Source organism: Taudactylus pleione, unplaced genomic scaffold, assembly GCF_031769625.1.
Source record: "Taudactylus pleione unplaced genomic scaffold, aTauple2 ptg000201l, whole genome shotgun sequence".
Lineage (NCBI taxonomy): Eukaryota > Metazoa > Chordata > Amphibia > Anura > Myobatrachidae > Taudactylus > Taudactylus pleione.
The window spans coordinates 25,463,039-25,480,333 of NW_028284603.1; positions in this window are offsets into that span (position 1 = coordinate 25,463,039).

The following is a 17,295-nucleotide window of genomic DNA, read 5'->3' on the forward strand; positions in this document are numbered from 1 at the left end:
GTCGGCAGTGCAGGGGTGTTCTCAATGCAGAGTGCCGGCGATGTCGGCAGGGCGGGGGTGCCAGTGGTGTCCTCAGTGCAGGTTTGCTGACTGTGTCGGCAGTGCAGGGGTGCTGGTGGTGTCCTCAGTGTGGGAGTGCCGGCAGTATCGGCAGTGCGGTGTTAGCTGACAGCGTCCTCAGTACGTGGGGCAGCAGTGCAGGTGTGCCGGCAGCATGATATTGGCATCGGTGGATGCTGCCAGTGGGGGTGCCGGTGGTGTCGGCAGAGGGGGGTGCCGGCGGTGTCAGTCAACAGGTGATGGCGGGCACCATCTTCTTTTGCTTCCTGTGTGCATATTAAATGGGTTTAACGCTGATTGGCTGAGAGCCATGACATATGGCTCTCTCAGCCAATCAGCGTTAAGACCGCTCAATACAAAACCTTGTGATCCGGCAGCGGAATCGCGAGGTTTTGCCTCGGGTGAGGGATCCGGGGTAGGCAGGGAGTTCCGGGTGGGTTCGGTTCTCTGAGAACCGAACGCGCTCATCCCTAATTTTAACCAAACCCCATTGCAGAACATACACACAGATAGCATTTGCTGCACCGTTCCCATGTCAAGTAAGTATCTACCCCCTCTTCTAAACCTTCTTCTTATGAAAAAGCTATTTCTACGCCATCTGAACAGGAGCAATAAAATCTGATAAATATCTGCAAAATGATCCATTTGAATATATCGCCTTTCTAATATATTTAAATTACAAGATAGAGGTTGTGCGCTCTTCAATAATTCGAAAATTTTCGCAATCATCTTTCACGAAAATAACCGTTAATATCCTGCATAATACATGTGACTGATACTATATTATCGCATTTATCATGCAATAATGAATTTAATAGCGGTTTTTATGTGAAAAACAGCTTGATACATCGGTCCCTGTATTCTCTATCAGCAGCGGCAGTACCAGATTAAGGTGCACATGGGCCTGGAGCTGAAACTGATGAAGGGCCCATTGTGTGCCGCCGGAGGGGGTGTGACCAGCGCCGCAGGGGTGCGACTAGTGATGTGGTAGGCATGACCAATGCTTTGGAGGTGTGGCCTGGACTGGGGGGTGTGGGTAGCACATAAATGGTATGGGGCAGTGCAGGAGGCAGACCGATGTGACCCAGGTCTCTTTACTAGTGTGCTTATTGATACACTAGTGGACAAGGTCGTGAGGAGGCCCAGGCCGACTTCACAGACTTTAGGCTGCTCAGCTAATCTGTCCCTTTAGTTGCTGAGGGGGCGCTGAGACCATATGTTCTGCATGGAGAGCTTGTGAATCCTTTGACTGCGCTGTGGTGACCTTTGTATCATGTCCTGGACCAGGGACGTAACTAGAACTTTGTGGGCCCCATGGCAAAATTTTAAAGGACCCCTTCCCCCCATAGCTTTTATAGAGACACATCTCTCTGCAGTGTTACCGCAGTGATATGGGGGTGTCCCAGCTGCTGCTTTTCATTTTTAATGCAAGCATACAGCTGAATTGTTTGAAACTGAATAACCCCACTAGTAAATATATATATATATATATTACGTGCATCCGGAAAGTATTCACAACGCTTCACTTTGTCTACATTTTGTTATGTTACAGCCTTATTCCAAAATGGAATAAATTCATTCTTCTCCTCAAAATTCTACACGCAATACCCCGTAATGACAACGTGTAAAAAGTTTTTTTGGGAGTTTTGCAAATTTAATAAAAAAAAAAAAAAACCTAAGAAATCATATCTTCATAACTATTTACGGCCTTTGCCATGAAGCTCAAAATTGAGCTCAGGTACATCCTGTTTCCACTGATCATCCTTGAGATGGATTGGTGGCTTGCTGCAGAGATGGTCGTTCTGGAAGGTTCTCCTCTCTCCACAGACGAATGCTGGAGCTCTGACAAAATGTGGAAAAGTGAAGCGTTGTGAATACTTTCCGGTTACACTGTGTGTGTGTGTGTGTGTGTGTACATATATATATATATATATATATATATATATATATATATATATAGTTTATTACAATTACAAAGTGTGCCCCAAAACTTTTCTATGTGTGATATCCACAAGGATTCCTGCAGTGCTCAGTCTCTCTCTGACTCTGGGCTCTATTTCCTAATGAGACATAACCCCTTCAGCACTCGTTAAAGGGGTTACGTTCTCTGTTCAGTATTTCACAAACAGGAGTAAGCTTACCTTATGCATATATATATATATATACTATATATATATATATATATATATATTAGGGGTGTGCACCGGCCACTTTTCGTGTTTTGTGTTTTGGTTTTGGATCTGGATCTTTCTTCGTGTTTTGGATCTGGATTGGTTTTGCCAAAACCACCCTTCCGTGTTTTGGGTTCTGGGTTTTGTGTTTTGGATCTGTATTTTTTTGAAAAAAAGCATAAAAACAGCTAAAATCACAGAATTTGTAGGTTTTTCTGCTCCTATGCTATTATTAACCTCAATAACCTTAATTTCCACTCATTTCCAGTCTATTCTGAACACCTCACACCTCACAATAGTGTTTTTATGTCCAAAAGGTTGCACCGAGGTAGCTGGATGACTATGCTAAGCGACACGAGTGGGCGGCACAAACACGTGACCCATCTAGGAGTGACACTGCAGTGGCAGGCAGGATGGCAGTTAGAAAAACTAGGCCCCAAACTGTACATAATGCAAAGAAAAAAAGAGGTGCAAGATGGAATTGTCCTTGGGCCCTCCCACCCACCCTTATGTTGTATAAACAGGACATGCACACTTTAACAAATCAATCATTTCAGCGCCAGGGTCTGCCACACAACTGTGGCTGAAATGATTGGTTCGTTTGGGCCCCCACAAAACAAGCTGGCAATTAATCTGTCCCTGCACAAACTGGCTCTACGGAGGCAAGATGTCATCCTCATCCTCCTCATCCACCGATTCCTCACCCTCTTCAGTGTGTACATCCTCATCCTCACAAAGTATTAACTCGTCCCCACTTGAATCCACCACCACAGGTCCCTCTGTACCTTCTGGAGGCTGGTCTCCCTGGAAGAGCTGATAATTCATTTTGATGAACATCATCTTCTCCACATTCTGTGGAAGCAACCTCCTACGCCTTTCGCTGACAAGGTTCCCGGCTGCACTAAACACTCTTTCGGAGTACACACTGGAGGGGGGGCAACTCAGGTAAAATAGAGCCAGTTTGTACAGGGGCCTCCAAATTGCCTCTTTTTCCTGCCAGTACAGGTATGGACTGTCTGACATGCCTACTTGGATGCTGTCACCGATGTAATCCTCCACCATTCTGTCAATGGTGACAGTATCATATGCAGTGACAGTAGACATGTCAGAAATTGTTGCCAGGTCCTTCAGTCCGGACCAGATGTCCAAACTTGGTCCTGCCTGCCCTGCATCACCGCCAGCGGGTTGCTTAGGATACCTAAGTTTTTTCCTGGCAGCCCCAGTTGCGGGAGAAAATGAAGAAGGAGCCGTTGACGTGTCACGTTCCGCTTCAGCTGACAGTGTGTTCACCAGCAGGTCTTTGCACCTCTGCAGGCTTGTGTCGGCCGGAAAGAGAGACACCACATAGGCTTTAAACCTAGGATCGAGCACGGTGGCCAAAATGTAGTGGTCTGATTTCAACAGATTGACCACCCTGGAATCCTGGCAAAGCGAATGAAGGGCTTCATCCACAAGTCCCACATGCCGAGCGGAATCGCTCCGTCTTAGCTCCTCCTTCACTTTCTCCAGCTGCTTCTGCAAAAGCCTGATGAGGGGAATGACCTGACTCAAGCTGGCAGTGTCTGAACTGACTTCACGTGTGGCAAGTTCGAAGGGCTGAAGAACCTTGCACAACACGGAAATCATTCTCCACTGCGCTTGAGTCAGGTGCATACCCCCTCCTTTGCCTATGTCATAGGTGGATGTATAGGCTTGTATGGCCTTTTGCTGCTCCTCCATCCTCTGAAGCATATAGAGGGTTGAGTTCCACCGCGTCACAACCTCTTGCTTCAGGTGATGGCGGGGCAGGTTCAAGAGTGTTTGCTGGCGCTCCAGTCTTCGGCACGCAGTCGCTGAATGGCGAAAGTGGCCAGAAATTTTTCGGGCCACCCAAAGCGTCTCCTGCACGCCCCTGTCGCTTTTCAGAAAATTCTGCACCACCAAGTTTATTGTGTGAGCAAAACATGGGACGTGCTGGAATTTGCCCAGATGTAATGCCCGCACAATATTGGTGGCGTTGTCAGATATCACAAATCCCCAGGAGAGTCTAAGTGGGGTAAGCCACTGGGCGATGATTTCCCTCAGTTTCTCTAAGAGGTTGTCGGCGGTGTGCCTCTTACTGAAACCGGTGATACACAGCGTAGCCTGCCTTGTAACGAGCTGGCGTTTCTGAGATGCTGCTACTGGTGACGCTGCTGCTGTTGCTGCGTAAGGTGATACATCTACCCAGTGGGCTGTCACAGTCATATAGTCCTTAGTCTGCCCTGTTCCACTTGTCCACATGTCCGTGGTTAAGTGGACATTGTGTACAACGGCATTTTTCAGGACACTGAGGACACTTTTTCTGACGTTTCTGTACAGTCTCGGTATCGCCTGCCTAGTGAAGTGGAATCTAGACGGGATTTGGAACCGGGGACACACTACCTCCATCAATTGTCTAAATCCCACTGCACTAATGGCGGATACCGGACGCACGTCTAACACCAACATAGCAGTCAAGGCCTCAGTTATACGTTTTGCTTCAGGATGACTGCTGTCGTACTTCATCCTCCTCGCTAAGGACTGTTGGAGGGTCAATTGTTTAGTAAAAGTAGTGGTGTTCCTACTTCCTCTCTGGGATGATGAACGACTCCCAGCAGCAGCAGCAACAGCAGCAGCGGCAGCAGTAGGCGTAGCAATGCAGGATCCTCCGGAGGAATCCCGGATAGGAGAGTCAGTCATGCCAGTGATATGGCCTGCAGGACTACTTCCGATCCTGACTAAGGAGGAAATTGACGAGGAGGGAGTTGACGGTGTGGTTTGCAGGCGCTTGGATACAACAGGACAACGGGATTTAGGTGTCCCTGGACTGCTTACGGTCTGAGCCAAAGTTTCTGAACTTGACAGTAACTTTTTATGAACGCGCTGCAGCTGCCGTATAAGGGAGGATGTTCCTAGGTGGTTGACGTCCCTACCCCTACTTATTTCACCTTTACATATGGTACATATGGCAAGACAGTTGTTGTCCGGATTTGGATAGAAATATTGCCAGACCAAAGAGGTGGAATGTTTGGTCTTCTGCCCAGGCATGACCGTGATGGGCTTTTTCATCCCACGGACAACAACTGTCTCCCCCGGAGCCTGATTTAAACAAACCACATCACCATCAGAATCCTCCTCGCCAACTTCCTCCTCAGCGCCAGCTACACCAGTATCCTCATCCTGTTGTACTTCAACAGTGACATCTTCAATTTGCATATCAGCAAGTGGACTGTGGGTGCTCCTTTCAGCACTTGCAGGGGGCGTGCAAATGGTGGAAAGAGCCACCTCTTCCCGTCCAGTGCTGGGAAGGTCAGGCATCGCAACTACCACCACACTTGGACTCTCTTTGGGGATTTGTGATATCTTCTTAGAAAGCACAGTTCTTCGCTGTGCTTTTGCCAGCTTAACTCTTTTGATTTTTTTAGTGGGAGGAGTGCTTCCATCGTCATGTGAAGCTGAACCACTAGTCATGAACATACTAGGGATCGACCTTAGCCGTTCCTTGCCACTCCGTGTCGTAAATGGCATATTGGCAAGTTTACGTTTCTCTTCAGCTGATTTAAATGTCTTTTTCAAGGTCATTTTCCTGAACTTTGCCATTTGGGATTGTATGTGCCCTCTACTATGACATTGGGCATCGGCCTTGGCAGACGACGTTGATGGCATGTTATCGTCTATGTCATGACTAGTGGCAGCAGCTTCAGCACTAGGAGGAAGTGGTTCTTGATCTTTCTCTATTTTATTTTTATCGGAGAAAGTTTGGTCCTCCATTTATGTTATATCGATTTGATATATACGTGCGGCTAAACACAGAAAATAAATTTTTTTTTGGTTCGGACTGGAGTGTACTTTGTGGGTTACAGCACCCTTTAACGGTCAAGCCAGCCGGCCCTTTACTTATGACACAGGCGCACTCTTGGCACTACTTTGTTGATGCACGTGCGGCTACTGCGCACACAATTCACAAACACAGAAAATAATTTTTTTTTGGTTTGGACTGGAGTGTACTTTGGGGGTTACAGCACCCTTTAACGGTCAAGCCAGCCGGCCCTTTACTTATGACACAGGCGCACGCTTGGCACTACTTTGTTGATGCACGTGCGGCTACTGCGCACACAATTCACAAACACAGAAAATAATTTTTTTTTGGTTTGGACTGGAGTGTACTTTCGGGGGTTACAGCACCCTTAACGGTCAAGCCAGCCGGCCCTTTACTTATGACACAGGCGCACGCTTGGCACTACTTTGTTGATGCACGTGCGGCTACTGCGCACACAATTCACAAACACAGAAAATAATTTTTTTTTGGTTTGGACTGGAGTGTACTTTCGGGGGTTACAGCACCCTTTAACGGTCAAGCCAGCCGGCCCTTTACTTATGACACAGGCGCACGCTTGGCACTACTTTGTTGATGCACGTGCGGCTACTGCGCACACAATTCACAAACACAGAAAATAATTTTTTTTTAGGTTTGGACTGGAGTGTACTTTCGGGGGTTACAGCACCCTTAACGGTCAAGCCAGCCGGCCCTTTACTTATGACACAGGCGCACGCTTGGCACTACTTTGTTGATGCACGTGCGGCTACTGCGCACACAATTCACAAACACAGAAAATAATTTTTTTTTTGGTTTGGACTGGAGTGTACTTTCGGGGGTTACAGCACCCTTAACGGTCAAGCCAGCCGGCCCTTTACTTATGACACAGGCGCACGCTTGGCACTACTTTGTTGATGCACGTGCGGCTACTGCGCACACAATTCACAAACACAGAAAATAATTTTTTTTTTGGTTTGGACTGGAGTGTACTTTCGGGGGTTACAGCACCCTTAACGGTCAAGCCAGCCGGCCCTTTACTTATGACACAGGCGCACGCTTGACACTACTTTGTTGATGCACGTGCGGCTACTGCGCACACAATTCACAAACACAGAAAATAATTTTTTTTTGGTTTGGACTGGAGTGTACTTTCAGGGGTTACAGCACCCTTTAACGGTCAAGCCAGCCGGCCCTTTACTTATGACACAGGCGCACGCTTGGCACTACTTTGTTGATGCACGTGCGGCTACTGCGCACACAATTCACAAACACAGAAAATATTTTTTTTTTGGTTTGGACTGGAGTGTACTTTCGGGGGTTACAGCACCCTTTAACGGTCAAGCCAGCCGGCCCTTTACTTATGACACAGGGGCACTCTTGGCACTACTTTGTTGATGCACGTGCGGCTACTGCGCACACAATTCACAAACACAGAAAATAATTTTTTTTTAGGTTTGGACTGGAGTGTACTTTCGGGGGTTACAGCACCCTTAACGGTCAAGCCAGCCGGCCCTTTACTTATGACACAGGCGCACGCTTGGCACTACTTTGTTGATGCACGTGCGGCTACTGCGCACACAATTCACAAACACAGAAAATAATTTTTTTTTGGTTTGGACTGGAGTGTACTTTCGGGGGTTACAGCACCCTTTAACGGTCAAGCCAGCCGGCCCTTTACTTATGACACAGGCGCACGCTTGGCACTACTTTGTTGATGCACGTGCGGCTACTGCGCACACAATTCACAAACACAGAAAATAATTTTTTTTTAGGTTTGGACTGGAGTGTACTTTCGGGGGTTACAGCACCCTTAACGGTCAAGCCAGCCGGCCCTTTACTTATGACACAGGCGCACGCTTGGCACTACTTTGTTGATGCACGTGCGGCTACTGCGCACACAATTCACAAACACAGAAAATAATTTTTTTTTTGGTTTGGACTGGAGTGTACTTTCGGGGGTTACAGCACCCTTAACGGTCAAGCCAGCCGGCCCTTTACTTATGACACAGGCGCACGCTTGGCACTACTTTGTTGATGCACGTGCGGCTACTGCGCACACAATTCACAAACACAGAAAATAATTTTTTTTTTGGTTTGGACTGGAGTGTACTTTCGGGGGTTACAGCACCCTTAACGGTCAAGCCAGCCGGCCCTTTACTTATGACACAGGCGCACGCTTGGCACTACTTTGTTGATGCACGTGCGGCTACTGCGCACACAATTCACAAACACAGAAAATATATTATTTTTTTAGCACTTGGGGGGAGCACCCCTGATGGACAGAGCACCCCCTGGACAACACTACAGCACCCCTTTAGGACTGGGACACTGCACAGGACTTTGGAGTGGACACAGCCCCTATGGAGAACTGACTGCACAACACAGTCCAGCCAGCCCCTATGGACTTTGAAGTAGTGGACACAGCCCCTATTAACAACAGCAGCACAGCACAACACAGCCAGCCCCTATGGACTTTGAAGTAGTGGACAACAGCAGCACTACACTACACTACACTACACAGCACTAACTCCCACCCTCCCTCTTCACTGTCCACAGCCGAGTGAGAAAATGGCGCCGACGCGGGTACCTTATATAGGATCCAAAACCCGCGAGACTCGGAAGGCGGGATGATGACGTTTTGCCTCGATGTCAGATCCGAGTCAGGCGGGAAAAGTCGAGCCTGACTCGGATCGGACTCGGATCGGGGGGGCTCGAGGGGGTTCGGATTTCAGAAATCCGAACCCGCTCACCCCTAATATATATATATATATATATATATATATATGCACACACACATACCTCTCAACTGATCCACTTTGTCCCGTGGTGTGGGGGGGAAGTTGCATACAGGCCACATCTACATGCCCACTCTGCACTGTTGGAGACATTTTTGCTACCTAATGTTTACTTCAGTTCAGTGGCGTATCTGTAATTGGTGCAGAGTGTGCGGTGCACATCCATTCATTATACTTACCTTGTGCAGCTTCTAGCATGTTATAGGAATCACCAGAAAAACAGCACAAGCCCAGTGCAAGAGTCTACCTACCATGCACTGGCACAAGGGCGGAGGGAACCACTTGGACACCCACATGGGCCCCCTCCCCTCATAAGATGTCCCTGGTCTTGAGTGTCCCTGGTCTTGATGTCCCTGGTCTTATGTGATTTGCGGACTATTCCATCAGACCATCAGTAGCCAGAGCTCTCACAATGGCCTCCCATCTGGATATTAGTGTGGACTTCACCACCGGGCCATCAGTAGCCAGAGCTCTCACAATGGCCTGCTCCCACTCGGATACTAGTGCGGACTATCCTCACTGAGCTTTCCATCTGCCAGGATATCAACCCAGTGTCTCTCTCACTGTACAATTTTGTGGTTATCCACCATGGACAGTGCCGGCTGTTTACACCTGATACAGGGCGGCTCGAAGCTCATTCCTCCGGGGCGGCCACACAAGGGCACCACCCCAAAGTAGAGTGAGTTACTGACACAGCGGCAGGGCAGGCTGAGGTGCTGAGGGTACAGTGCTGACTAAGGCTGGCTTTCGTGAGGTGAAGACTCTGTCTGCAGTGCATGAAATAAATTGATGTTAAATGCTTTTAACTCCAAATAATGAACGCAGGAGATTGCAGGTGGGAAATTAGTGTGAAAATCAGGTGCAGAATGTTCTCTTATTTTGAAGAGGATCCTGGTTAGAGGAGAGCAGGCATGTTATATACAGTGTAGTTCTCGAGATAAGCAACATTTTCAGAACTGTTATGTTGAGTACAGGGCGGGTTCTAGACAAAGTGGAGCCAAGGGCAGAAATTTCCTTTGGTGCTCCCTACTAAAAATGTACATATGTCAGTTTAATCATAACATTACGCGGCACAAGGCATGGCGCGGGTCACTTGTATCAGGCCTCTGACCTTATAATATGAGTGTAATAAATTGTTGGTACAGTTGTACTTATTGTAAGCTTATTCTCAACATCCATTTTCTAATATAGTTTGAAGATTTACATTACTGCCAGACAGGTTGCTCTTTACATGTAATGTAAGGTATCCAACATTTCTCTCACAGGCTGCTAGTAGACCTAGGGCCCACCCTGAGCTGCCATTTATCCAAGCGCCCTGCAGGATTTATTTGATAACAGGCACTTTGTTATTTGATTTTTGTTCTAAGTGTCCATTATATACATTGAAGCTACAGTGCTTATGCTAATATACCACCACATTTTTATTCCTTTTTATTGATATTGGTTTTAATATGATCGTACGATTAAACCTGTATGATCTAGCTGTTTAGAAATGTAATTATATACAGTATGTTTAGGTGGTCTCCTAGCGCTTGCATTTCTCTATATTGCAGCTAAATAAAGTCGGTGTCATTGAAACCTTTACCACAGCCCAAAGTTACCACATCACACCTGAGGTGCTTGTCAGTAATCCATGTGGGCTTCACACAAAGATTTTATGCTATTCAGACTCTGAGTGTCAAATAATGAATACAGTTTTTTTTATTTATGTTTCTTTTCTCTTTGTCAGATACTGTTTTGTAAATTATTAGTGTGACTGGACCATAAATTTGACATTTTCCCCTCAGCTCACTTTAAAATTGTAAAGAAGAAAAGTGAATAAAAGCAATTACAGAGTAAGACCATATTCCTCATTCTGTAAGCCTCTAGATTTATGCAGTGAGTATCCTGTTAGTCGCTTTTAATTTTACCCTTGTATGTTTTATTTTCACGTATTGCTAATCACACATTGTAACCTATGAAGTGCACCCAAGATGGCTGCCTCACCTGATACTCTCTTGTGTAGAATAAACAGTGCATGGTTCTGAAGATTTAGCAAGGATCTCTCTTAGTATTTTTTATCTGTAGTGCTCCTAAAATGGCTGCCTCACCTGGATCCCTTGTGGATAGGATGAATAATCCTTGGAAATGATGACCCAAAATGGCTGCTATTTGTATTTTATTCACGGTTTCTGTATTTTATGAAAATCTAAACCTCTGTGTTATGTTCATAGTATCTGTAAAGCGCCTTTAGTTCTATTGGAGAAAAATGCTATATAAATGTAATATTATTATTATTTTGTATTTTATTTATTATTGTTACTACTTAGCAGGAGTTTATCAATCATATATGGTATTTTTGACTTGCATTAAACTCTCACATACAAATATAATGTTTCCCTATCAATTCTTGATCACATATTACTCAGAGGCATCGATCCATTCTCACAATTTCTCCATAAAGCCCTCTCATTTGCATTGTCACCTCAGTCTTTAGCCTGCATATCTCACACCTTTACCTGTACTTTATCTAAGCTGAGCCTTCATCCTCTCAGCCTCCATACCACCATATTACTTCCATTACCTCGCCAGGCCACACTTCAGCCTCTTCACCTTGTGAGAGCATTTATTAATAAAAATAAAGACAACTTCAGGCAAAATATATTAAAAAAAATAATGTAAGCTTTTATTTAAAGTAGGGGTGAGCGGGTTCAGATTTCTGAAATCCGAACCCCCCCGAGCCCCCCCGATCCGAGGACGATCCGAGTCAGGCTCGACTTTTCACGCCTGACTCGGATCTGAAATTGAGGCAAAACGTCATCATTCCGCCTTCCGGGTCTTGCGGGTTTTGGATTCTATGTAAGCTACCCGCGTTGGCGCCATTTTCTCACTCGGCTGTGGACAGTGAAGAGGGAGGATGGGAGTTAGGGCTGGCTGGGCTGTGTAGTGTAGTGTAGTGTAGTGCAGTGTAGTGTTGTGCTGTGCTGCATTGTGCTGCTGTTGTCCGTAGGGGCTGTGTCCACTCCTCCAAAGTCCATAGGGGCTGGCTGTGTTGTGCTGTGCTGCTGTTGTCAATAGGGGCTGTGCCCACTCCTCCAAAGTCCATAGGGGCTGGCTGGACTGTGTTGTGCAGTCAGTTGTCCATAGGGGCTGTGTCCACTCCAAAGTCCTGTGCAGTGTCCCAGTCCTAAAGGGGTGCTGTAGTGTTGTTCAAGGGGTGCTCTGTCCATCAGGGGTGCTCCCCCCAAGTGCAAAAAAATAAATAGTTTTTTCTGTGTTTGTGAATTGTGTGCGCAGTAGCCGCACGTGCATCAACAAATTAGCGCCAAGTGTGTGCCTGTGTCATAAGTAAAGGGCCGGCTGGCTTGACCATTAAAAGGTGCTGTAACCCCCAAAGTGCACTCCAAACAAAATAAAAAAATATTTTCTGTGTTTGTGAATTGTGTGCACTGTGGCTGCACGTGCATCAACAAAGGAGCAGCGCCAAGCGTGCGCCTGTGTCCCATAAGTAAAGGGCCGACTGGCTTGTCCGTTAAAGGGTGCTGTAACCCCCAAAGTGCGCTCCAAAAACAAATAAATTCTTTTTTTTCTGTCTTATGTGAAATGTGTGGGCTATAGCCGCACTTGCATCCTCAAAGCAGCAGCGACAAGCGTGCGTCTGTCTGTTAAAGGGTGGTATAACCCTCAAAGTGCGCTCCACAAAAAATAAAAAATTCTCCTTTTTTTTCTGACTTTGTGAATTGTGTGGGCTGTAGCCGCACCTGCATCCTTAAAGCAGCAGCGACAAGCGTGCGTCTGTCTGTTAAAGGGTGGTGTAACCCTCAAAGTGCGCTCCACAAAAAATAAAAAATTCTTTTTTTTTCTGTCTTTGTGAATTGTGTGGGCTATAGGCGCACCTGCATCCTCAAAGCAGCAGCGCCAAGCGTGCGTCTGTCTGTTAAAGGGTGGTGTAACCCCCAAAGTGCGCTCCCCCCTCCAGTGTGTACTCCGAAAGAGTGTTTAGTGCAGCCGGGAACCTTGTCAGCGAAAGGCGTAGGAGGTTGCTTCCACAAAATGTGGAGAAGATGATGTTCATAAAAATTAATTATCAACTCTTCCAGGGAGACCAGCTTCCAGAACGTACAGAGTACCTGTGGTGGTGGATTCCAGCGGGGACGAATTAATACTCTGTGAGAATGAGGATGTACACAACACTGAAGAGGGTGAGGAATCGGTGAATGAGGAGGATGAGGACGACATCTTGCCTCCATAGAGCCAGTTTGTGCAGGGACAGATTAATTGCCAGCTTGTTTTGTGGGGGCCCAAATGAACCAATCATTTCAGCCATAGTCGTGTGGCAGACCCTGGCGCTGAAATGATTGGTTTGTTAAAGTGTGCATGTCCTGTTTATACAACATAAGGGTGGATGGGAGGGCCCAAGGACAATTCCATCTTGCACCTCTTTTTTTTCTTTGCATTATGTACTGTTTGGGGCCTAGTTTTTCAAACTGCCATCCTGTCTGCCACTGCAGTGTCACTCCTAGATGGGCCACGTGTTTGTGGTTTGTGCCGCCCACTCGTGTCGCTTAGCATAGTCATCCAGCTACCTTGGTGCAACCTTTTGGACATAAAAACACTATTGTGAGGTGTGAGGTGTTCAGAATAGACTGGAAATGAGTGGAAATTATGGTTATTGAGGTTAATAATAGCATAGGAGCAGTAAAACCCACAAATTCTGTGATTTTAGCTTTTTTTATGCTTTTATAAAAAAAAAATACAGATCCAAAACACAAAACCCAGAACCCAAAACACGGAAGGGTGGTTTTGGCAAAACCAATCCAGATCCAAAACACGAAGAAAGATCCAGATCCAAAACACAAAACACGAAAAGTGGCTGGTGTACACCCCTAATTTAAAGTAAAACGTAATATTTTTTTATTTACAGTATTCTGCATTATAAAATAGAGAATTCTGGACAAATATTGATCCAGAATTCCTAAGGTGCATATCCACTACACGAGTGTAGAATGACTGTACGATTACAACATTGTAATCGTGCAATTGTTCATCATCCTTTGCAGTGGATAATGTGCCCACACTGGACGATATGTCGCTCAGTGCAGGCGCCCTCCCTCATCCCCGAACATGCACAACCTGTCGATGACAGATGCCGACAACGACCAGTGGGAGCGTGCATCGCTGGTCATTGCCGGCATATTTACTGCATGATTAATGAACGATTGAATGATAATGATGTTGTAATCGTTCAATCACTCAATTTTATCGTGTAGTGGATATGCACCTTTACACTCTTGTCCTATAAGAGGAACAAGATGGCGGAAACCTCATGACTCACAAAGAATCATCCTTCAGCACTCAGGAGAGGAAAAACCCCCTGTGGAGGAAACCTCTGGGGACCCATGGCTGAAGGACTGCCTGTCCCTCTAGGCATTAAGAGGCTTTGCAGAGTTTGCCCAAATCGCCCACCCACCACTAACCGTACATAACTCGTCATCCCTTCTGTCACCTCAATCTGCTACTTTGACCTATTACCCGGCCGATGATAAACGCATTTTCACATCGATGGCGATCACGTCCATGGTGAGAGATAGAAAAGAGAGTGACAGATAGGGGAAGTGGGCATGGGAGGGGGAGAGACAAGACAGAGAGAGGAAGAGGGGGGTGGGAAAAAAAACCTAGCACCCCCTTAGTAATTAGAGCTCCATGTAAGAAAGAGTTATGACCCCTTTAGTACTCATTTCTGGTGCTAAAAGGGGTGATGACTGCAATACTATATTTAGCAAACAGCTCTAACGCTGTTTCTAAAGTACCCACAGGGTTTGAGCTCTATGCGCATACACAGACGGTCATCACGTATGTACATTAAGTTAGTGACCCATCGCCGGCAGCGTTAGGCTGCCAGCAACACAGCAGAGGATGCAGCGGAGGACACCGCTGGACCTCGCTGGACCTCGCTGGACAGGTAAGTGATGGTAAATACCAGCGGCATATTCGTATGTAACACAAAACAAAATATGCCACTGGCATTTAGTATCACACTTACATGGAGCCCAAACTATGATCTAGATGTAACATTTACTAATGACAGTCTTGGATAAAAACAAATAACTAAAGCACAAAGGACCTCATTCAGAGTCGGTCGAAGCGGCCGCACGGTCGTAAGGAAAAAGGGGCCGGATATGCAAATGATTCCCTCGCAAGTTGCGTCCCTAAGTTCGGATCGGTAGTTGGCCGACCATGGGGAGGAAGCGGTCGGAAGACAAAAAAATACGCCCCCTTCTCATACGCATTGCACGTCATCTCCGGGCATATAAGGATTAATCGAGACCATTGGGAACCATCGGAACTGGTCGTAGAGCTTAAGGTTGACCATACCCTCTCTTAAGCTCTACGATCATGTCAGTGTAAAAACCTCCCATGTCACATGTGCCATGACGCTACTTTGTTAATTATGCACTCCCATAATCCGTATGCACTCTCATAAAACGCAGTTCGCATAAAGAGGCACGCCTGCGTTCGGATCTCCACCCCCCCGTTTTCAAGCACTTTCCCCTGTTACCACCCACAAACGCCTCCATCTGTCACTCAAACTACCGACCTGGCTGTGTTCAAGGAGAGAGAAATTTCTGATCGTAGCGGCTAGTTTGCGCACGCACATTGCGAACTTTACGCATGCACAGTATAGCGAACATCGGTGGCGTACGACCGTGCGGCCGCAATGACCGACTCTGAATGAGGTCCAATATGCTGTAAGTCTCTCACATCTCTGCACATTAATAACAATGGAACAGGCCGCAATACTGGCATACCGGGCTTAGGAGAGAGAGTGTAAAGGAATTAATTAGGAACAGTATAGTCTCATCCAACACCCACCTGGAGCACTGTGTAAAGGAATTAATTAGGAACTGTACAGTCCCATCCAGACAGTGCCCACCTAACACCTATAAGAGATGTACCAGATACAGACGCTTTGGGCTGTAATGACACTGTCCCACTAGGTGTGAGATTCCGATTTTATCTAATACTGCCCTGTCCCCAAGGTCATAAGCCATATTACAGTAGTTACGCTGTCTGCCGACGCATGGACCTAAGCTGCCCTTATCTTTGTCCAGTCACTAACCTTTTGGAGTATCTCCTGCTGGTGTGTGGTGCAGTGTCAGTGAACTGGTAGTGTATGAGAGAGGCAGCAACAGCAAAGCCCTGATACAGGCAGTTACCATTATGACATTACAGCATCACCTCACAGACTCCAACAGACAGGCCAAGGTTATTTCTGGTTTGAGGCCCCTGGTGTCTTTTGTCTGACTGACCTAAGGGAAATGTGATGTCACTTCTTATTTACACCTATTACATTCACATCAGATTATTATTATTTTTATGGCAGGGTTTCCCTTTTAATCCTTGGCTATTGTATATAGGGTTTTGTATGAACCCAATTTCACTGTTTTTACATTGTTTTTTAATGTTACAGTGTATCAGTGATCACCTCAATTAAGGCTTAATCACTGTTTATGACACTGACCTCCCTCAGACGTATTGTGATACTTTTAAACATCATATTAGCCAGAAAACTCAACTCCCCATCCTCTCCCATTAAGATCTGCAGAGCAACTATGAAAAATGTTGTAGAACTTTATTTTAAAAAAAATATATATATATATAATGAAATAAAATAAAAAATATTATAATACTGTAATTAATAACAGTTGTCAAAAGCACTACCAGATTAAGGTGCACATGGGCCTGGAGCTGAAAGTTCTGAAGGGCCTATTGTGTGTTTCTGGGGGTGTGACCGGCGCCACAGGTGTGCAACTAGTGATGTGGTAGGCATGACCAATGCTGTAGGGATGTGGCCTGTGCTGCAGGGTGTGGGTAGCACATAAATGGTATGGGGCAGTGCAGGAGGCAGACCGAGGTGACCCAGGTCTCGTTACTAGTGGGCGTATTGACACTCTAGTGGACAGAGTCATAAGGAGGCCTGGGCCGACTTCACAGACTTTAGGCTGCTCAGTAACTCTGTCCTTTTAGAAGCTGAGGGGGCGCTGAGACCATATGTTGCGCATGGAGAGCTTGTGAAGCCTTTCACTGCGCCACGGCAACATCTGTAATATGCCCTGGACCAGGGGCATAACTAGAACTTTGTGGGCCCCACAGCAAAATTTCCCTTCCCCCCATAGCTTTTATCTCTCTGCAGTGTTCGACCACAGTGATATGGGGGTGTGCTTACTGCTGCCTATCATTGTTAATGCAAGCATCAAACTAGACTTGTTTGAAACTGAATAATCCCATTAATTATAATTCTGCCTCAAAACTCTACATTTCTAAATGTAATAATATTATAATAAATCACTAATTTAGGCAATCGCTAGCAAGATCCTTGGTACCCACCAAGGCCGGGCCTGTCTGCCACAAGGATTTCTGCAATGCTCAGTCTCTCTTTGACTCTGGGCTCCATTTCACAATGAGACATAAC